Below are 22,391 nucleotides of genomic sequence, written 5' to 3' on the forward strand. Positions count from 1 at the left end.
TGGGTGCCATTCTCCCAGCCCTCTCTATTTCAGGGACTCCTCCCACCCCTGCCCCATGCCAGCGGCTCTATGTGCCCCCCTCATTCCCCTTTCCTCCCATGTCCTCCATTCCTCACTTTCCCACCATGGCAGGGACTCTGTGCCCCCCTTCCCTCTCCTTCATATGCCAGTAGCTCTGTGTGCCCCACTTCCCCCATACCAGGGTCCTCCATTTCCCACCCCCAGCCAGAGGCTCTGTGTGCACTCCTATGCCCCTTCATTCCCCTCGTCTTATTTCTATCTAGGAGATAAATAATTCAAGGGGTCACATGTTAAAGTCTCTTGGGAGGATGGGCAGAGCTGACCTGGCTAGCAGGGGTTGTGCTGGAAGGTGGCAACATCAACTGGTTCTTTGATCTGGGATGATGATGGCAGAAGTGGTTGAAATGCTGGGTCTGCTAACCAGATGCCAGGGCTCCATGTGTTCCCCATTTTTTCCCCTTCCAGTTATTGAGTTTTCACCAAAATCTGCACAGTTCTGCCCATGAAATTCCATTTTCTGAAATTTTGGAATTGGTCAGATGCAGCATTCAAATATTATCACGTTAGAAACATACTAACAGCCAAACAAATGCCAAGAGCTTCTCTACACAGGTTGTGGGTTTTTTCCCCCCACATTAACTATTGTTTTGGACTAAAATGGCCAGTGTCCATCTAACACAATCTCTGTCTTTCTTTTCTTTTTGTTTTTAATTATCTGGCCACTTTTTGCAAATTGGCTAATCCATTGTGCAAGTGGATTGAGTCCATTTTGAGATGAGTTAGTCCAGCACAGGTCCGTGTGGACATATCTGTATTTTGAATGAACAGTTCTGCCTCTGGCAGTCCTCCCATTGCTATCCCACACTGCACTGCTTTGTACCTGGATTGGTCTGTCTTTTTACCTGCATACCTTCTACTACTCTGGCATCATATTGACTGGATGTCACCTCCGTTTAAACACTGGCATGCAGCCACCTGTGTTCCATCCAGGTGTATACACTGTCAGAGTCACATATCCCTCTCAGTGGTGCAGCAGCCATGGATCCCCAGGGAGCCGTGCAGAGATCATGGATTTCCTTATGAGCTGGGGAGATGGCCTAGTCCTGCCTTAGTAGCTACCCTCAGAATACCAAGATACACGAGTCTGTATCGAATCCAGTGATGGACAGGGGTCACTCCCAGGACAGGTTCCAGTGCCACTCCACAGGAAAGGACAACCAAGCCTCTGGAATGGTCCCAGCCCCTGCCCTTCCTATCACAAGCTGGACCAGATTTTTGCCAAGGGGAGGCACCCTGTTGTTCTGTGGACAGCATTGGAGGCCCCCAAGAGGCCATGTAGTGAGGTAGAGTGGCCTCCCACTGAGCCAGAGAGGGAGGAGCTGCTCTCTGAGCCCTGGTGGGCGGAGCCAGGCCCAGCCCGACCCTCCTGCTGGAAGCTAAGGGGTGGGACAGGAAGTATAAAAGTTGGGCATGGGGCTACTAGCTCAGTTGAGCCTGAGCCAGGGAAGGAGATAGATATCTCAAGCCTGCTGCAGACCCTGGGCCCTGCTACCCAGGTGAGGAGCACCCTGACCCCTGAGGAAGCTGAGAGTGGAGAGGAGCAACCCGGAATGCCGGCGGCCGAATACCCCGATGAAACGGAGGACCCCATGACTACGGAACCCCTCTCCCAGGAAGTAGCCCAGGGAAACCAGTTTTGCTGTCAGAACCCGAGTCAGTGTGTTGTGGTGGGATCCCTGCTGTCCCAGTGGAGTAGGGTGGGCCCGGCTCTCCCAACCCCTGCTGCCAACCCAACTCCTGAGGTGGCAGTCTTCCCACCTTAGGTCAAGAGGCCTGCATTTGTCTGCCATATGCCTGAGCCAGGATGTTGCTCTTCTGCACCCACCTCCATTACTGCACAGTTATCTTAGCGGTGGAGTTGAGGGCAGAATGGTGGGTGGGGGAGGAGCTGGGGTAGGGGCGGAGCTGGTCTGTTGGCAGAGCAGGGAGCAGAGTGGAGCTCCGGCTGGGGGTGGAGCTGGTCTGTTGGAAGAGCAGGGGGCAGAATAGAGCTGTGGCTGGGGGCGGAGCAGGGGTGGAGTGGAGCTATGGCTGAGGGCGGAGCTGGTCTGGGGGCAGAGCAGGGGTTGGAGTGGAGCTGCGGCTGGGGGCGGAGCAGGGGGTGGAGTGGAGCTATGGCTGAGGCGGAGGTGGTCTGTTGGCAGAGCAGGGGGCAGAATAGAGCTGCGGCTGGGGGCGGAGCTGGTCTGGGGACAGAGCAGGGGGCGGAGTGGAGCCGCGGCTGGGGGCGGAGCTGGTCTGGGGACAGAGCAGGGGGCGGAGTGGAGCTGTGGCTGAGGGCGGAGCTGGTCTGGGGGCAGAGCAGGGGATGGAGTGGAGTGGGGCTAGAGGTGGAGAGGGAATGAGGCAGAACTACTTTGGTGTTGGAGCCAGGGCCGGCTCCAGGGTTTTGGCCGCCCCAAGCAGCCAAAACAAAAACAAACAAATAAAAAAAAGCCGTGATCGCGATCTGCGGCGGCAATTCGGCGGGAGGTCCTTTGCTCCCAGGCGGAGTGAGGGACCGTCCGCCGAATTGCCGCCAAATACCTGGATGTGCTGCCCCTCTCCGGAGTGGCCACCCCAAGCACCTGCTTGAGAAGCTGGTGCCTAGAGCCGGCCCTGGTTGGAGCAGAGCTGTGGCTGGGGTCGGAGCTGGTCTCGGGGCAGAATGAGGCTAGGTGGCGCTCCCTCCCCGCCCCCTGGGGTTGGCAGATCCCCTTTGACGCCAGGATCCAGGGAAAAGACCGTGTTTGCCACGCCCTTTGGACTGCACCAACAATTTTCCAACAATGCCGTTTGGGTGGCAGGGGCAGTGGCGACCTTTCAGAGATTAATGGCTCACTTACTCCTTCCACGTGGGCAGTACGCCATGGCTAATTTGGATGAGAGAGAAGGTGCCACAAGTACTCCTGTTCTTCTTTTTACATATAGCCCAGTTTGGGACAGCCTTCTCCACCATGTTTCTGCAGTACTACAGTTGATCGCCAAAGCCATCCTGACTACCGACCTGGGTCAGTGTCAACTGATCGGGGGCAGGGGAGAGATCACCCTGAACGACTCCCAAAGCCACAGGGGGAATTCCCATCCAGGAGATCTCCACCCCAGCCCTACAGGGAGTGCCGCGAACTCCCAGGGTAGTGAGCCTGATTCAGCTACCCAGCCAGAAGGACTCCTAGAACAGCACCATGCAGACAGCCCTGGAGTAAGACGACGCTGCTGAGCTTTTCCATGTGACTTGGCTCCGGGAAGAAGTTATTCTTGGGGGCACTGGAACGTTTATTTTCCTTTCGATTCCCCCAGCAGAAGAGACACAAGAAGAGTCGCAAAGGGCGGGGTTCCTCTTGCAAGGACAATGGGCATGGCCACGGACTCCCACCATTGGGGAAAAAAATGCGGGGGGCTCTTTTACAGGGTGTTAAACAACTTTTGTTCCAGGACTCAGTGGCTGCGGCCGTTTTGGGCAGTTGTGAGCTAGGAGCCTGAACCTGCTCAGATTTTATCGTCCTCTCCTTCCCCTTTCCCCTGCTCATAATAGCATGATCCATGGTGGAGAATTTAAGCTCTGCAGTGTTTATTTCTCTGAAATGTAAATCTCCCTCAGCCATCGGCCAACCGAGCACTCACCCTCCCCTGTCCCTCTCCCGCTCCGTTGGCCCCACCCCCACGTACTCAAAATGGCACTGGTAGACTGTGACCTACGCACTGTGTATTTCTCTGAAATATCAAAAACTTCCCTCTCCGACCTGTGCAGCCACTGCTCCCTATACCTGGCTGGCGCACCACGGGGGTTAAAAATCTAATGCATTGTAATGCAGGCTTGTTTATTGAAACGGCAAATGCGGAAAGAGAGAAATCAATATAAAATGGCCCTTTGCTTCCAACTTTGAGTGGTGCTCTGAGCTTTCTGCGACTGTAGCGTTTGATGAAGTATATCTCCCAAAGTGAGACAGTTTAAAATGCATAGAGATGACAGGGCACTGGGCTAGCTCAGACTCTTGGCATTGTTAACCCCTTGGGTTCAGAATAATTCCTGCAGAGGTCTGTTTATTTTGCCGTGCATTTTGTTCTGGTCTGCAGCTGTTAGAGACTTTAAGGCAAAGACAGTGTGTTTTGGCACTCACATTACCAGGCAGCACAGCCTTTTCAGGGCTGCCTGCACAAGTAGCAACTTATGCAGGGGACCATTCTAGTGACTAGCGCCGCTGCATATCGTGCTGGCCTGCCTAGTGCCTTCTCTGTCTCTTTGTGGCATGCCTCAGGGCAACGTCCTCCAAAGTAGGGACAGGCTTCAAAAATGTAATTAGTAACCTGCTGCCCAACTGATCTAGCAGAGAAAGGTCTAACCTGACACAAGGGCTGGATGTTGAGGCTAAACAAATTCCGATTGGAAATAAGACATACATTTTAACAGGGAGGGTAATTAGCCATTGGAACAACTGACCAAGGGTCACGGTGGATTCTCCATCACTGATAATTTTAAATCAAGACGGGATGTTTTCTAACAGATCAGCTCTAGGAATTCTTTTGGGGCAGTTCTTTTGGCCTGTGTTCTACAGGGGTCAGGTTGGATGATCACAGAGGTTCCTCTGGCCTTGCAATCTGAGAATCAGAGATGCACATGAAGTTAGTAACCTGTCCCCTGCTGCCACCCCTTAGCCTTACCATCCAACCCCAAGCCCCGACCCCACTGCCTACCAGCGACCCAGGATTGGTTTGGGGTCCTATCTGACGGGGAGGGGAGGTGGCAAATGTCTTACCATCTCCAAGCCCACCCTAGGCTGGGAGAGACGACAGGAGTGGTATTCCAAAACTGAAGAGACAGCAACATTTTCTCATTGTTGCCATGAAGACTGGAATTAGTACAATAACTACTTGTTCTATTTTGCAGCTCCTGCACCTGGCGTCCCTCCACGCCCCCCAAACACCGGCCAGGAGTGTTTTCAACCTCTAACTGCCCAACAAATTTTCAGGGCAGCAAAAGGAAGACCAGAGATGAGATGTTTGGGGACCTTGTGTCTGCATCTCAGAAGAGGGTTAAGAAGGCACGGATGTAGAGAAAAGGTCTCCTCGCAGAGAAGGATAGAGAATTGACAAGGGACAGCTGTGAGAGAGACAGGGACATGCAAGAACAGCTCCTGGAACTGACACAAGCAGATGGTCCTGCTGGAGAACATTTTGGTGCATAGTTCACAATCTCAACCCAGCCATGTCATAGAATCATAGAATATCAGGGTTGGAAGGGACCTCAAGAAGTCATCTAGTCCAACCCCCTGCTCAAAGCAGGACCAATTCCCAACTAAATCATCCCAGCCAGGGCTTGTCAAGCCGGGCCTTAAAAACCTCCAAGGAAGGAGACTCCACCACCTCCCTAGGTAACGCATTCCAGTGCTTCACCACCCTCCCAGTGAAATAGTGTTTCCTAATATCCAACCTGGACCTCCCCCACTGCAACTTGAGACCATTGCTCCTTGTTCTGTCATCTGCCACCATTGAGAACAGCCGAGCTCCATTCTCTTTGGAACCCCCCTTCAGGTAGTTGAAGGCTGCTATCTAATCCCCCCTCATTCTTCTCTTCTGGAGACTAAACAATCCCAGTTCCCTCAGCCTCTCCTCATAAGTCATGTGCTCCAGACCCCTAATCATTTTTGTTGCCCTCCGCTGGACTCTTTCCAATTTTTCCACATCCTTCTTGTAGTGTGGGGACCAAAACTGGACACAGTATTCCAGATGAGGCCTCACCAATGTTGAATAAAGGGGAATGATCACGTTCCTCGATCTGCTGGCAATGCCCCTACTTATACAACCCAAAATGCCGTTAGCCTTCTTGGCAACAAGAGCACACTGTTGACTCGTATCCAGCTTCTCGTCCACTGTGACCCCTAGGTCCTTTTCTGCAGAACTGCTACCTAGCCATTTGGTCCCTAGTCTGTAGCAGTGCATGGGATTCTTCCGTCCTAAGTGCAGGACTCTGCACTTGTCCTTGTTGAACCTCATAAGGTTTTTTTTGGCCCAATCCTCTAATTTGTCTAGGTCCCTCTGTATCCGATCCCTACCCTCTAGTGTATCTACCACGCCTCCTAGTTTAGTGTCATCTGCAAACTTGCTGAGAGTGCAGTCCACACCATCCTCCAGATCATTAATAAAGATATTAAACAAAACCGGCCCCAGGACCGACCCTTGGGGCACTTCGCTTGAAACCGGCTGCCAACTAGACCTGGAGCCCACACCAGCAATGCATGCTGGGAGTAGCAGTACCCTTCTCCAAGTTCCAGCTAGAGTCAGTTCCTTCCCCACGCCACAGCCCATGACAATGAAAACAGTGGATCCTGGGCTCCCACATTCACTCCTGCAACTACAGTACCAGGGATGGTTTCTTCCCTTGCCATTCTGCATCGCAAGGTAAGGACAACAGTCACATTCTGCACTTATAGACACTGGTGCCTTGAACAGCACAAATGCATGCACTCAACACCTTAGAAATGTGTGCCAGGTGTGCATTGCTGTTTACCCTGCACTTCCAACTTGTGTTTTATGTTTCACTGGTTTTATGGTTGCACTGTGTTCTGCCCAATAGAGATTGTATTATTTGCACTGTTTGAAGTTCACGGAAGTTTCTTATTGACACAGGTTCAGTCCATGTGTATAAAACTACACATATGGCACAGTCATAAAATTGATGCACAAAGCCTAATAAAAGCCCGACAAACGTCCATTTCGTAAAGTCATTATGCCCAGCCTGACACAGTGTGTAATCAACGTTCATGTCACCATTTCACCCTGGGCCCTGACACTTTGCTGTAATTGGCAGACACTACCTCTCCAGCTGTTCCTAACATTCCAAAAGTCTCTGCCCCTTCACCTCTCCGCCATTAGTGAGGCTCCACACTGGGCTTGCACAGATTGTGCCTGACTCAGCAACCAGCCATCCCACCAGGCAGATACTGCTCAGCAGCCTCCATCTCTTGCCACCAGACTCCTCTGTTTCCCTTTCAGCTTGCCAAATGCACACCCCATTGTCATTCTGCAGCTGCTCCAGAGAGAGTGAGACAGCTCTTTTCTCCAGTCCAAGTGCACGGGAAAAGGGGTGGTCAGTCAGGGAAGCAGAGGGTGAGCTGGGTCTCCCAGAATGACAGGAATCACAGAACCGTTGATGTCCAGAGTGGCCCTGGGAGCAAAGTTTCTCTTTCTCATTACAGGAAACAGGCTAAAGGGACCATGGCCCTTTCCAGACCACCCCACTTTAATATTGGCAAACCTGCCACGGTGATCAGCCAAGGCCTTGGAGCACCCTGGAGAAATCCCCCTTTCTGTTGATGAACTCTGAGGCCTTGTGTGGGGCTCAAAGAATGGGCACATGTGGGTCCCATCTATGGCGCCAATACAATTTTGGAACCGCAACTGTGCAGATCCATCCATAACCTCCTGTGCATTGCCAAGCTATCTGACCCAGGCATCAGCCTGCTCTTTTAGCAGCACACACCACAGTGCGCTTTGCCATGAGAAGAATCCTGATGGTTGATCTACTAACCCCAAATTGGTGAGCTACTGACCAGGGATGGCAAGCTACAAGATGGCGATGGCCACACACTTTTTCACACCACGGGGAGCTCTCCTGTTGGTTTGCCACCACTGCCACTCCAGGGTGAGCTTCTGCACAGATCTTTAAGAAAGTGGCCTTTGTCGTCCTGAAATTCTGCCCTTGGTGGTCATCCCAGATCTGCAGCACTGTCCCATCCTGCAGTCAGGGCTAGTTGGCCAAGCCCAGAAACAGCAGTTCCCCGAGTGAAGCTGCTCCAGGAAAAGTTCAGTCACAAGTAGCTGCTTGACTTCATCCTCCTCTTCCTCCCTTTCCCAAACTGGCTCAGCAGCCCAACGGCATCTCCCAAAACCAAACCATCTGGCTCTGCAGTTGCAAATACAAGTGCAGCAGCCGCTGTATATTAATGATTGCCAGGATCACCGTGTCCAGCACAGTCCCCTCCAGGCTGGCTGATGAAAGACAAGTGAATCATGGGAATCATGGGACCCCCAAGTGGGTATCCCACAATGCGCTGTGAGAAAAATTCCAGAATTCATAGACCCCGGGAGCAGGACAATGCTGTCAGAATGCTGTGCGCTTATTCTGAAAAAACTCAGTGCTGTGTGGGCACACTGATTCCAAGGGGCATAGGTTAAAGCTGGCCATGTGGACCCAGTTATTCTGGATTAGTTACTTTGTGAACATTTATACACAAACATATGTTCTGCTTGTGAACTGTGGGTCCTCCTTGCCTTACTCGGCCAATTAGAAACTCCCTCTGCTTGTCAGACTGCATTCAATGGGGCAGCCTGGAACTCGCCTACTAGTCAACCTGCCCCATCCAAAAGGGAGCCAATGGGAGCTCCATCTCCCCACCCCCAAAAAAACAAGCTGCTCTTGAATGAATTAGGACAATGCACATCCATGTGAAAGACACTTGCTGTGGGCCCTTGGCACCTGCAGAGCTTTCATCCAGCATGGGAGAGAAGGGATCCATTTCCAGGAGCCACTCCACAGGTGCAGGGTTTAGAGCGGACGTAGTTTCCAGTGCGAGCGCCCTGTCCTCTGCTTGCACAGGGTTCTGTGCAGTTGACCTCAGGCCTGGCCTCTCAACTTCTATTAGGCAAGATGAAGCCTGATGGCTTTTGTGATTTCTGACCCATGCCTGCTGCGGGGTGCAGTCAGGGAGGGAAGGAAGCCAAGTTTGGGTCCATGCCAGCTGGGGTCTGCGGGGCTCAGATGTCAGACTGTGATGCCATGGAGTGTTCTGCTCTGCAGGAATGGGGAGGCATGCCAAGGGTTAATAGATCTGGTTTCTCTAGCATACTGCTGGCCTCATGGTTCCTGTCCTCCCAGCAGTTTGGACAGTGCGGGGTGAGAGTGAGGAAAAACGGAACTGGATCTCCTTTTGTTTTCTTCCTTGTGGCACTGGCTGCTCTGAAGGATGAGGCAGGTAACAAGTGCTCTTAATCCCTCGATGCCAGGAGAAGGACTACGCTGGCTAATCAGGCTCCTCTATCCTGCCACTTAAGCTCTTTAAAGGGTTAGCTTTGCTAACCAAATCCTCCTCCTCCTCCTCTCCCTGCTGCAGCCAAATCCCTCCCCTCCTGCGTCTTGGTGGGCCTGCCTCTAGAAGGATCAGGAGATCTCTGCTCCCAGCCTTCGGGTGATGCCTGCTAGGTGGGTGCCAGGAAAGTTCACAGCAAGCTACCCTTCCCCACCCCCCACAGTGTTACAGCATCTTTCTTATCCTCTCTCCTGAGCCACTTGCTCACTACACCTTTCTCCTGCTGATGCTACAGATTAATCTGGTGAGTTCTCAGCCGTTCCCCTCTGGCACATTCCCAATCTATTGCCTGTCCCCTGTCCCCAGAGAAGTTGGTATTTCTCCTAGATGGCTAGTCTGACACCTTGGCCAATGCCCCAAGGTCACTACTCAAGCTTAGAAGCCCTGGGGCTCACTCCAGAGGCTAGTGCAGGATGCTCAGACAAATCCTCTCCCTGGTCTCTCCAAACCCGGCATGCCTGATGGTAGATCCGTGGGGAGCTGTTGGGGAGAAGTGAGCAAAAGGAGAGAGGATGCCCTGAGAAGAATTTAAATTTGTGTCCCATCATGGCCATTTCTTGCTCCATCGTTTGCTACTAGTTCTTAGGGTTGGATGACCGCCAGAGCTGAAAGCCTGAAGCTGTAACAGACACACACAGGGGGACCCATAACACACTGACCAGTGGATTGTGTTTGCTTTCTCCAGGCCTAGTGACAGGGCAGCCTCAGTCACAGGTCTCTGCCTGTGGAGCCAGCTTCTATCTCTAGTACTTATCTGGCCCCTAGTGCCATTCTGGGACCACTGGGACCATCCAGTCTGACATCCTGTATAATACAGGCCAGAGACCTGCCCCCAAATAGAGCCCATCTTTGAGAAAAACATCCCATCCTGAGTTAAAAATTGTCACTGGTGGAGAAAGCACTACAACCCCTAGGAGGGAGAGCAGGGCTGTTATCCTATTGAACAGATTGGACCTGAGGCCAAGAGGGAGCAAAGGACTTGCCCAAGGTCACACAAGGCATCTGTGGCAAAGCAGGGAATTGTCCCTTGGTCTCCTATCCTAGTGCCCTAACCACTGGCCTTGTCTGCCCCTCATGCTCTGCCAAAGCACAAGCAGGGGATTTCAAGGAACAGTTTGAGGCTTGTTTTATTTTCAGTCAGTTTCTTGAGTTACACTTGTGTCATAACTATAAAGGGAAGGGTAACAGCTGTCCTGTGTACAGTACTATAAAATCCCTCCTGGCCAGAGACTCCAAAATCCTTTTCCCTGTAAAGGGTTAACAAGCTCAGGTAACCTGGCTGGCATCTGACCTAAAGGACCAATAAGGGGACAAGATACTTTCAAATCTTGGGGGAGGAAGGTTGTTGTTTGTGTTCTTTGTTTGGGAGTGTGTTCGTTCTCGGGACTGAGAGGGACCAGACATCAATCCAGGTTCTCCACATCTTTCTAAACAAGTCTCTCCTATTTCAAACTTGTAAGTAAATAGCCAGGCAAGGCGTGTTAGTTTTCCTTTGTTTTCTCAACTTGTAAATGTACCTTTTACTAAAGTGTTTATCTTTGTTTGCTGTACTTTGAACCTGAGACTAGAGGGGAGTCCTCTGAGCTCTTTAAGTTTGATTACCCTGTAAGGTTAATTTCCATACTGATTTTACAGAGATGATTTTTACCTTTTTCTTTAATTAAAAGCTTTCTTTTTAGAACCTGATTGATTTTTCCTTGTTTTAAGATCCAAGGGGTTTGGATCTTGATTCACCAGGAGTTGGTGGGAGGAAGGAGGGGGGATGGTTAATTTCTCCCTGTTGTAGATCCCAGGGGGGTTGGAACTGTATTCACCAGGAGTTGGTGGGAGGAAGGAGGGGGAATGGTTAATTTCTCCTTGTTTTAAAATCCAAGGGGTTTGGATCTGTATTCACCAGGGAATTGGTGAAGGTTTTTCAAGGTTTCCCAGGAATGGAATCCATTGAAATGGTGGCAGCAGAACCAGAGCTAAGCTGGTAGTTAAGCTTAGAAGTTTTCATGCAGGCCCCTACATTTGTACCCTAAAGTTCAAAGTGGGGATCCAGCCTTGACAGGGATTTCAAGGAACAGTTTGAGGCTTGTTTTATTTTCAGTCAGTTTCTTGAGTTACACTTGTTATGCTCATACAAAGCACACGGGCTCTTTATAGAGGAAGGCAAATACGCAGCATTTATTGAAAACACACTCTCTCTCTCTCTCTCTCTCTCTCCTGCAGTGATGTTTATAGTTACCAGTCTGTTGTAGCTCGAATCAATCTAATGGCCAGTTAGATTGAGCACAAGTGTGGAGCTGGGCTCTTGTCGGTCACGATCCGATGCTCTGAGGCTTTGCAGGACTGAACCCAGAGTTCCATGGCAAAACACCCCGGCTTTATAGTTGTAAATTCCCATTTGAGTCCATGCATTTTGCAATGTCATCCTGTAATCATTAATCCTTAAATTGTATTATCATTTGATGGTTATTGTCCCGCTTCCCATCGTTATCTCCTATTTGTTGTCTCGCCTTTGGGGGTGCCTGCCTCACTTCTGAGGTCGTCAATGCTGCTAACATGTTTAGCATCGGGTACAATGAATGTTTTCTGATTGTCTCCTGGTCTTTTTAAAAAGAACAGGAGTACTTGTGGCACCTTAGAGACTAACAAATTTATTAGAGCATAAGCTTTCGTGGGCTACAGCATCCGAAGAAGTAGCCCACTTCTTCGGATGCTGTAGCCCACGAAAGCTTATGCTCTAATAAATTTGTTAGTCTCTAAGGTGCCACAAGTACTCCTGTTCTTTTTGCGGATACAGACTAACACGGCTGCTACTCTGAAACGTGGTCTTTTTTAAGTCTCTCACTTCTCTTGACCATGTGGACATTTGTGATGGCTTTCACACCTTATCTTTTCCTGATGCATGCATTCCTCATTCACACAAACAATCTCTTACAGAAACCTTCAAAGGTATACAGACAGCAGTATTGTATATTCAGCAGAATACATTGTAAATCAAGCCTTGCTAAATCTTATAACTAAAACAATTCACATTGGGGCTTCAGGCCCTCAACATTCCTCTAATCTCCTTAACATAGATACAATACAAAATCCTGTCTCTTATTTACTAAAACCTTAAAACAAAGAAATGTATATTTAACTAGAGTGCCTAATTTGTAATACATATAGGAAACCATAGTAGCGATTATAACTTATCCTAAAACAAAAGGGTTACCATAATCAGACATAAGGATTGTTCTGGTCTGTCATTTCTTTCTGCTATTCAAAAAGGGTGGCTGACAGGATGAAATCAAATCATACATTAATTCTCATGGGACATTATAAAATCCTGCTCCTACACACTGACTAGAACCACCATGTGGGAGTGAATCTCCTGTGTGTAATGTACATGCTTTGGTGGCACGTAGGCTGCCAAGTACCAAAAAAAGTAATTAAGGCCAAGATATTCACAAGTGACTAGTGATGCGGGGTGTCTCAAATTTTTAGTGCCCAGTTCAAGATGCCTTAAAAGGGCTCAGCCATTGCCAAATACCTAGCCTCTGCAAATCACATCACTGCAGGGGGTCTCACGGTGGGTGCCAGATATTGTTTCTGGAAACCTGGGCCTAAATAAAGTAAATTTATTTATTGAGGGATAGCTCAGTGGTTTGAGCATTGGCCTGCTAAACCCAGGGTTGTAAGTTCAATCCTTGAGGGGGCCATTTAGGGATGAGGGGCAAAAAATTGGTCCTGCTAGTGAAGGCAGGGGACTGGACTTGATGACCTTTCAAGGTCCCTTCCGGTTCTAGGAGATGGGATATCTCCCTTAATTTAAAAAAAAATAAAAATTATAAAATAAATCTGTATTGGCACAGCAGGATTTCCCTTTTGCATTCCAGCCCATTCATAGACTCATAGACTTTAAAGTCAGAAGGGACCATTATGATCATCTAGTCTGACCTGCACAACGCAGGCCACAGAATCTCACCCACCCACTCCTGTAACAAATCCCTAACCTATGCCTGAGTTATTGAAGTCCTCAAATCGTGGCTTAAAGACCTCAAGGTGCAGAGAATCCTCCAGCAAGTGACCCGTGCTCCACGCTGCAGAGGAAGGCAAAAAACCTCCAGGGCCTCTGCCAATCTGCCCTGGAGGAAAATTCCTTCCCGACCCCAAATATGGCAATCAGTTAAGCATGTGGGCAAGACTCACCAGCCAGCACCCAGGAAAGAATTCTCTGTGGTAACTCAGATCCCGCCCCATCTAACATCCCATCACAGACCATTGGGCATATTTATCTGCTAATAGTCAAAGATCAATTAATTGCCAAAATTAGGCTATCCCACCATACCATCCCCTCCATAGACTTATCAAGCTTAGTCTTGAAGCCAGATATGTCTTTTGCCCCCACTACTCCCCTTGGAAGGCTGTTCCAGAACTTCACTCCTCTAATGGTTAGAAACCTTCGTCTAATTTCAAGTCTAAACTTCCTAATGTCCAGTTTATATCCATTTGTTCTTGTGTCCACATTGGTACTAAGCTTAAATAATTCCTCTCCCTCCCTAATATTTATCACTCTGATATATTTATAAAGAGCAGTCATATCTCCCCTCAGCCTTCTTTTGGTTAGGCTAAACAAGCCATTCATATTTAAACTGTCAACTAGAGTACTTTAGACCCAAAGTTTAGGTTTTCTTTAGAGCTAGTTGGGACTTTTCTGCCAAAGGTATTTTCCAATGGAAAATGCAGTTTCCACAAAGTCAAAATTTTCTATGTGAAAAATTCTCAATTTTGCCGAAAATTTTCTATGTTTTTTCGATTGGGGAAATTTAAATGGAAATATTTCATTTTGGGTTGGTTAAACCCAAATCAGAATATTTTGTTTTATTGCACTGACCCAATAATTTTGTTTCATATCAGTTGAATACAACATTAAACTTCACTTGCCTATCACTGCAATGCCTTATGGGATTTGTAGTTCAGCCCTCAAGTCTCTCCTATAGGCTGAGCTCCCTAGAGAACCACATTTCCCATCATGCAATATGATTTTCCCTCTGACTAAACTCTGTGTGGTGCATCATGGGAGTTGTATTCCAGCCAAGGAGCCTGACCTATAAGGGAAAATAGGGGCATGTGGCTCCCAAACTGTAACTCCCATGAGACAATGTGCCACAATGGGAAAATGCAATTTAATGTTGAAATGACCTGAAATGAAGTGTTCAGGTCATTTCAACAAGCCTAAAGGAAACATTTTGATTTTTGGAACGTCAAAATGTTTCATTTCAATTGAAAATGTCAAAACAATTTTTTTTCTGTCCAGTGAAAAATTCCAAAATTTCAACTTTTTTGTCCCAATTGGAATGAAAACAAATGTAGAGCTGTTGGAATTTCCCAAGGCACGGCAATGCTCAATTTTGCTCACCTCTAGTTGTGTTTAAAACAGCGGAAGAGGGGTAATGATTGGAAACTGAACAGAAATGTTCTGGTTTTCCATGGTTTTTAGTAGCCTGAGCTTCCCCAGAAGTGTTGGCAGAATTGCCAGTGTCTGTAATGTTTTCCTGGGGCTCACCGTACATTTTCATTTTCCTTTGCGCACTTTTCCCCTTATCTAGAATACTAATAATGCTTTGTTCTTACCTAATGCTTTTCACGAGTAGATCTCAAAGCACTTTACTAAGGAAGTTGGTATCATTATCCCTATTTTACAGATGGGGAAACTGAGGCACGAAGCAAGGAAGCTACTCACCCAAGATCACCCAGCAGACCAGTGGCAAAGCTGGGAATAGTACCTAGGTCTTCTGCATGCCATGCTGCCTCCCCTCCAGCTGCTAGTACTTTCACGGGGATTGAAGGCAGGCAGGCCCTTAACGAAGGCTAGCCACACACTGTTCGCCAATGCCCATTGAAATCAACTGAAAGATTCTACACAGGCTTCGTGGGTTTGGAATCAGTCCAACCACCCCCCGTGTGCAGACAATGAGGAATGTGGGAGAGGGAAGAGAAGGAGACTGAGGGGGGCAGAGGGAAAATGTGGGAGCCAAGAAAGACTGGGAGGCAGTGGGATCAAGGGAAGGGAGGGAGGAGCTTACTAGGGGAGCGGTGCAAAGAGGGCTAGAATGGCAGCTCCCCGCACTGAGGGGCTAGCGGGGGTTAGGGAACAGCAGCTAGGGGATAAGCCCTGCATTTCTGTGTGACCATTTTCACTCTGAAATGATCAGACTGGAGTTGGGAGGGTTAAAAATCAGAAGGCTGCTGGAAAAAAACAATACAGCTTTTGCTTTTTCCCTCCCATGGTCATTGTCCAGGTTAAGATTTTGTCATAGTTACTTTTAGTAAAAGTCATGAACAGGTCACAGGCAATTAAAAAAAAAAAAATCATGGAAGCCTGTGGCCTGTCCCTCACTTTTACTAAAAATAACTGTGACAAAATGGGGCTGATGGTGGGATTAGAGCCCAAGCCCTGTTGCGGGAGGGGGGCGGAGTCCAGGATCCATCGCCACTGTGGCTGGGAGCTGCGGGGACCCCAGCGGTGACTCAAAGCCAGGGCCGGTGCAAGGAAGTTTCGCGCCCTAGGCGAAACTTCCATCTTGTGCCCCCCCGTGCCCTGCGGCAGCTCCCCACTCCCCCCCTCCGGCACCTCCCTGCGGCAACTCCTCCCCCCCCTGCCCTGAGGCACCCCCGCCATGGCAGCTCCCCCCCCGGGGAGCCGTGCGGTAGCTCCCCACCCCAGCTCACCTCTGCTCTGCCTCCTCCCTGAGCACACCGCCCCCACTCTAATTCTCCTCCCAGGCTTGCGGCGCCAAACAGCTGATTGGCGCTGCAAGCCTGGGAGGCAGAAGAAGCGGAGCAGCGATGACGTGCTTGGAGAGGGAGCGTAGGAACACTGTAAAAAAAAAATTGGGGGCAATGCTTTTTGGCGCCCCCAAATCTTGGCGCCCTAGGCAACCGCCTAGTTTGCCTAAATGGTAGCACCGGCCCAGCTCAAAGCTCTGGGGCCAGAAGCTGGGAGCTCTGGGTCCCACTGCCACCTGCAGTGACTGAGAGCTGCAGGGGCTTCCTGCTCGCCTGTGGTGGTCAGCGCTTCAGGGCATGGGCGGCACATAATGGAGGCTAGGGGAGGTTAAGCCTCCCCAAACCTCTCGCCGCCAGGAGGGGGGCAGTGGCGGATTACTCCATGGGGCCCGTGCCCAGGAGCCCAGGTCAATTTGCAGCCCCTGGAAAAATTTCCCTCAACCACAGCCTTGGTGCTGGAGGAGTTCTTGCTCCCAGCTGTGGAGCTTTTCCGGTCTCGGGGCCGCAGCGGGAGGAGTAAGTGGGGGATGGGGCCTTGGGGCAAGAGGTGGAATGGGGTGGGATCATGGGCGGGGCTGCGGGTGGAATGCGGGAGGCGCTCCAGGCTGGGAGTTCTGGCCAGGGCCAAGAGCTTCATGGTCCCCGCCCAGGCTAAGAGCTTGACCCTAGCCAGGGTCGAGCTCTCAGCCCCCTGCCCTCCATGGCCCTGACCAAGCTCTCTGGCCCCCGCTGCCCAGCCCAAGGCCATGGGGGGGGTGAGAGCAGCAAGCGGTGGCGGGGCCTCAAACAGAAGAGGCAGGGCAGTACAGACCCCTGGGGGACACCACTATTTACCTCTCTTCATTCTGAAAACTGACCATTTGTTCCTACCCTTTGTTTCCTGCTATGTTTGTTACCAGTTACCAATCCATAAGAGGACCTTCCCTGTTATCCCATGACAACTTACTTAACTTAGGAGCCTTTGGTGAGGGACCTTTTCAAAGGCTTTATGAAAATCTAAGTACACTATATCCACTGGATCCCCCTGTGATGTTATCTAATTAAAATATGACCATATAGATCATTGTTGCAACCACTGTTATATATTTGCAGCAAATATTGTAAAAAGGTTGTCAAGTGAAGTGTCTATGAAAAGGTTATGAATTGCTGGTTATGATTATGCTATTTGTATGCATGTATCATTTTTGTATATGAAGTTATAAGTATTGGCTCTATACTTGGATTTCAAATGTTTGCTCCTGAGGTAACGCCCACAAGGTAACGCCCAGCACATCTTGGAGGGACTATTCAAATTAAGTGGCTCATCAAGAAACACTTGGTTGACAATGTACCATGGGAGATGCCCATCTACACTGAATAGACTGTCATGTAAACGTGCTGTCTGGTGTGTAGGTAATGGCTTCCTGCAATGACTGAGGCAAAATGCATGGACATGGGACTTGCCCATGTGACTCCAAACTCCATCTTGTTGCTGTAATTTTCCGCAGTAAGAACAATGGAATGCCCTCCACATGGCAAAAGCTATAAAAGGCCCTGGAAACCCCTCCATTTTGTTTTCAATCCTACTTCTTACCTCTGGAGGAACTTTGCTACAAACTGAAGCTCTGAATAAAGGACTGAATGACCCATCCAAGTAGTGGATGTACTCCAGAGACTTGACTTAAGCCAGCAGTTTATTCCATCACTGCTACAAGCCTGAACCAAGACCTATGCCATTATTGTATGTAATTGATTCCTTTAACCAATTTTAACTCTCACCTTTCTTTCTTTCTTTTTTATAAATAAACCTTTAGATTTTAGATACTAAAGGATTGGCATTAGCGTGATTTTTGGCTAAGATCTAAGTTATATATTGACCTGGGTGTGTGGCTGGTCCTTTGGGATCAGAAGAACCTATTATTTGATGAGACTGGTTGTAAAGAACAACTTACCTCTGAATCCAGTGTTTTTGGTGGTGATATAAGAACTGGAATGCCTTAGGAAACTGCCTTTATGTTTTCTTGTTAGCCAGTGTGGTGAAACAGGAGTTTACTTTTGTGGCTGGTTTGGTATATCTTATAAAAGAATAACCATGAGTTTTGAGTTGTTTGCGCCCTATTTCTCAGCAGTTTATCCTGAATATGGCATCCTCAGTTGTGACCCACTAAGGCACGGTTACACCCCTTTGTCCACATGCTTGTTGACTCCCGCAAAGAATTCTACTAGATTGGTGAGGCATGATTTCCCTTTACAAAAACCATGTTGACAAATCCTAACAAATCGTGTTCGTCTATGTGTCTGATAAATTTGTTCTTTACTAGAGTTTCAACCAATTTGCCTGGTACAGAAGTTAGGCTTACTGGCCTGTAATTGCCAGGATCACCTCTGCAGCCTTTTTTAAAAATTGGCGTCACATTAGCTATCCTCCAGTCATCTGGTACAAAAGCTGATTTAAATGATAGGTTACATACCACCGTTAGTATCACATCTGAGTTCCTTCAGAACTCTTGGGTCAATACCATCTGGTCCTGGTGACTTATTACTGTTTAATTTATTAGTGTGACGGGTTGGATCACAGAACCGCCCTTGGGAACTGCCAACTGATGTGCCAAGACTACTTCTGCCCCTGCTTTCCCTGCCAGCCTGGGAATCCAGCACCCTGTCTTGTTGAGCCAGACACGCCCATCTGTTCCAACACAGACCCAGGGTCTGAATCACGTGCCCCAAAGCTGCAGACTTAACTGAAAGCAACTTACAGAAGTGTTCCTGTCTTTAACACTCAGATGCCCAACTCCCAATGGGGTCTAACCCCAAATAAATCCGTTTTACCCTGTATAAGGCTTATACAGGGTAAACTCATAAACTGTTCGCCCTCTATAACACTGATAGAGAGATATGCACAGCTGTTTGCCCCACTCAAACAGGTATTAATACATACTCTGGGTTAATTAATAAGTAAAAAGTGATTTTATTAAATATAGAAAGTAGGATTTAAGTGGTTCCAAGTAGTAACAGACAGAACAAAGTGAATTACCAAGTAAAATAAAATAAAACACGCAAATCTAAGTCTAATACAGTAATAAAACTGAATACAGATAAAATCTCACCCTGAGAGATGTTTCAATAAGTTTCTTTCACAGACAGGATGCCTTCCTAGTCTGGGCACAATCCTTTCCCCTGGTATAGCCCTTGTTCCAGCTCAGGTGGTAGCTAGGGGATTTCTCATGATTAGGGTGACTAGATCACACAGGTGAAATATCAGGACGGGGGGGGGGGCAGAGCAAAAAAAAAAAAAACGGCCACCAGAGCGCCATGCCCCGCCCCCCCCACCAGCTTGCCTCCACTCCATCTCCACCTCCCACCTCCCTCCAGCGCTTGCGCCACCATACAGCTGATCAGCGCAAGCCTGGGAGGGAGGGGGGAGGAGAAGGAATGCAGCATGCTTGGGGAAGAGGCGGGGCCAGGGCGGGGATTTGGAGAGGGATCCAGTGGGGCAGTGAGGGAGCGGGGCTGGGGGCACGGGGCCATGGCGGGGATTTGGGGAGGGATCCAATGGGGGAAGGAGGGGGTGGAGTCATGGGGGGCGCCAGCCCCCTCCGGGCTCTGCTCCGCCTGTGAGCGGAGGCAAAATATCAGGACAATTCGCGTCCCAACTGAAGGTAGGTCAGGACACGGGACAAATAAGCAAATATCGGGACAGTCCCGATAAAATCGTGACATCTGGTCACCCTACTCATGATGGCTGCTTCCCTTTGTTCTGTTTCACCCACTTATATATCTTTTGCACAAGGCGGGAATCCTTTGTCCCTCTCTGGGTTCCCACCCCCTCCTTCTCAATGGAAAAGCACCAGGTTAAAGATGGATTCCAGCTCAGGTGACATGATTACATGTCACTGTAACACTTCATTACCCACTTGCCAGCGCACACGTATACAGGAAAACTTACAAGTAAAACAGATCCATCTGCAGTCAATTGTCCTGGTCAATTACATCATATAATGGCAGACAGTGCTAAAAAGTGACAAATTCTTAAAGTGCTTATATACAAATGCTAGAAGTCTAAATAATAAGATGGGTAAACTAGAGTGCCTCGTATTAAATGAGGAGATTGATATAATAGGCATCACAGAATTTTGGTGGAATGAGGATAATCAATGGGACACGGTAATACCAGGGTACAAAATATATCGGAAGGAGAGAACAGGTTCTGCTGGTGGGGGAGTAACACTATATATGAAAGAAAGCATGGAATCAAATGAAGTAAAAATCTTAAATGAACCAAACTGTACCATAGAATCTCTATGGATATAATTCCATGCTCAAAGAATAAGAATATAACAGTAGGGATATATTACAGGCCGCCTGATCAGGATGATGATAGTGACTGTGAAATGCTCAGGGAGATTAGAGAGGCTATTAAAATAAAAAACTCAATAATAATGGGGGGATTTCAACTATCCCCATATTGACTCGGTACATGTCACCTCAGGACAGGATGCAGCGATAACCTTAAATGACTGCTTCTTGGAACAGCTACTCCTGGAACCCACGAGATGAAAGGCAATTCTTGATTCAGTCCTGAGTGGAGCGTAGGATCTGGTGCAAGAGGTGAATATAGCTGGACCGCTTGATAATAGTGACCATAATGTAATTAAATTTAACATCCCCGTGGTGGGGAAAACACCACAGCAGCTCAACACTGTAGCATTTAATTTCAGAAAGGGGAACTACACAAAATGAGGAAGTTAGTGAAACAGAAATTAAAGGTACAGTCATAGGCAGGGGGTATAATAGGGCGGGGAGGCTCTGCCTCTCCTAGCGAAGCTGCTGCCGCGGGACCCTAGTTGCGGGTTTGGCGGGGGAAATTTTTGCTTTTTATTATGCCCCATGCAGGTTCTGGGGCTGCTGAGGTGATGGTATGTGCTTTTCAGCTTCTGGGATTCATTAGTAATCTCCTTCTTGAACTCCAGAGAGAATACTGATGAACCCAGGAAGCTGAGTAGCAAATACCGCCTCCTCAGCTGCCCCAGAATCTGCATGGGGCATAGCAAAAGCTCAGGTTCTTCTTCCAGAAGAGAGAAGAGAAGAGCTTTTGAATTTTCATGGAGCAGCTTGGGGTTTCTGGAGGGGAGGCATGGCTGCAGGGGCACTGGACAGCCCAGGGCTCATCTGGCCGGGTGGTGGGGGGTCTCAGGGCTCCAACCGTGGAGGGGGGTCTTGGGGCTCAGGCTACAGGGCAGAGGGCCTTGGGGGTGGGGCAGAAGGTCTCAGAGCTCTGGCTGCAGAGGGGGGAGTGGGGCTCAGGCTGTGGAGCAAAGGGGGGCTCGGGGCTCCAGCTGCAGAGGGGGACCGGGGGGTCTCAGGGCTCTGGCTGGGGGCATGGGAGACTCTCATGCACCTGACCCAATCTGAAAGGTCCTTGAAAGAAAGTATATCCTCCCCTACAGTGCCACAGCTCCATCTCCCACTGAAGAGCGTCTTTAAGACACAGGGTAAGTAATTTCCCCCCTTCTCCCTGTTCAGCCTGAGCGCTGGAGTTCTCAGTTCCCAAAAATTTTCTTTCCTGAAATCAAACCCCCCTCCTACAGAGGACGTAGGTGAGCCTGTTCCATACAGTGATGAATTCAGGTAGAATCATAGAATATCAGGGTTGGAAGGGACCTCAGGAGGTCATCTAGTCCAATCCCCTGTTCAAAGCAGGACCAACGCCAACTAAATCATCCAGGTAGCTCACAGTCACAGGTACCAACCTGCCTTATTCTTCTCACTCAGGCCCACCTAGCAGGGTGAAGTAGAGCTGAGATGGTTGGCTTAGGGTCTCTACTCTCTGCGTCATAAAGTTGTCTTGTATGTAACTTAGGAGCCACTTTGATTATGCATGTTTGGCAAGTCTCCTACCCAGCAGACAGCTAGGTAATTAACCCCTTGTGACTGTAGTACAGTAGCTAGTGCTGGTCTAGGAATACTTTGCTGCTATTTCCCCCCATTCCTGGGGCTCTGGGGCAGATGCCCATTATCCTTGCTCCCTTATTCCTTGTATTAGTCTAGGGTATTTCATTATCACACTCTCCATTTCTCGTTGCCACTGTAAATACTTTTGATCTACAACATCACTTCTCCGCCCTTCCATCATACACCGCTGGATGAGAACATAGAACCACAGAACTGTAGAGTTAGAAGGGACATAAAGGGATCATCTAGTCCATCCCCCAGCACTTGACCAGATGTCAGGAATGCCTGAGATGATGTCTATATTGTAACGTTCCTAGATCTCTTTGCAAGTTTCCCATGCTGTTTGCGTTGTCCTTTGACAGCCTCCTTTCCGGCCTAGGAGCTACAACTTCTATCCTGATCTTAAACTGTTATTTTGTCCTCTGTTGGAATACGTGGCCGAGGAAAGAAGGAACCCGTTTGGACGTTGGTGGAATGATAGAGCAGAGAAACACAGTCCCAGTCAGCAGGGCCTTTCCCTCAAGAGCTAGGGACTGGCCTGTTTTGCCTTCT

General features: G+C 48.9%; 1 protein-coding gene across 1 annotated transcript in view; it reads right to left on the bottom strand.

Annotated features, from left to right (window-relative positions):
* The window catches only part of GNAT2 (G protein subunit alpha transducin 2), a 43,264-nt gene that overhangs the window by 20,394 nt on the left and 479 nt on the right, over window positions 1–22,391 (bottom strand). The gene's annotated exons all lie outside the window — the stretch shown is intronic.

The sequence above is a fragment of the Malaclemys terrapin genome, chromosome 4 (assembly GCF_027887155.1).
Source record: "Malaclemys terrapin pileata isolate rMalTer1 chromosome 4, rMalTer1.hap1, whole genome shotgun sequence".
NCBI lineage: Eukaryota > Metazoa > Chordata > Testudines > Emydidae > Malaclemys > Malaclemys terrapin.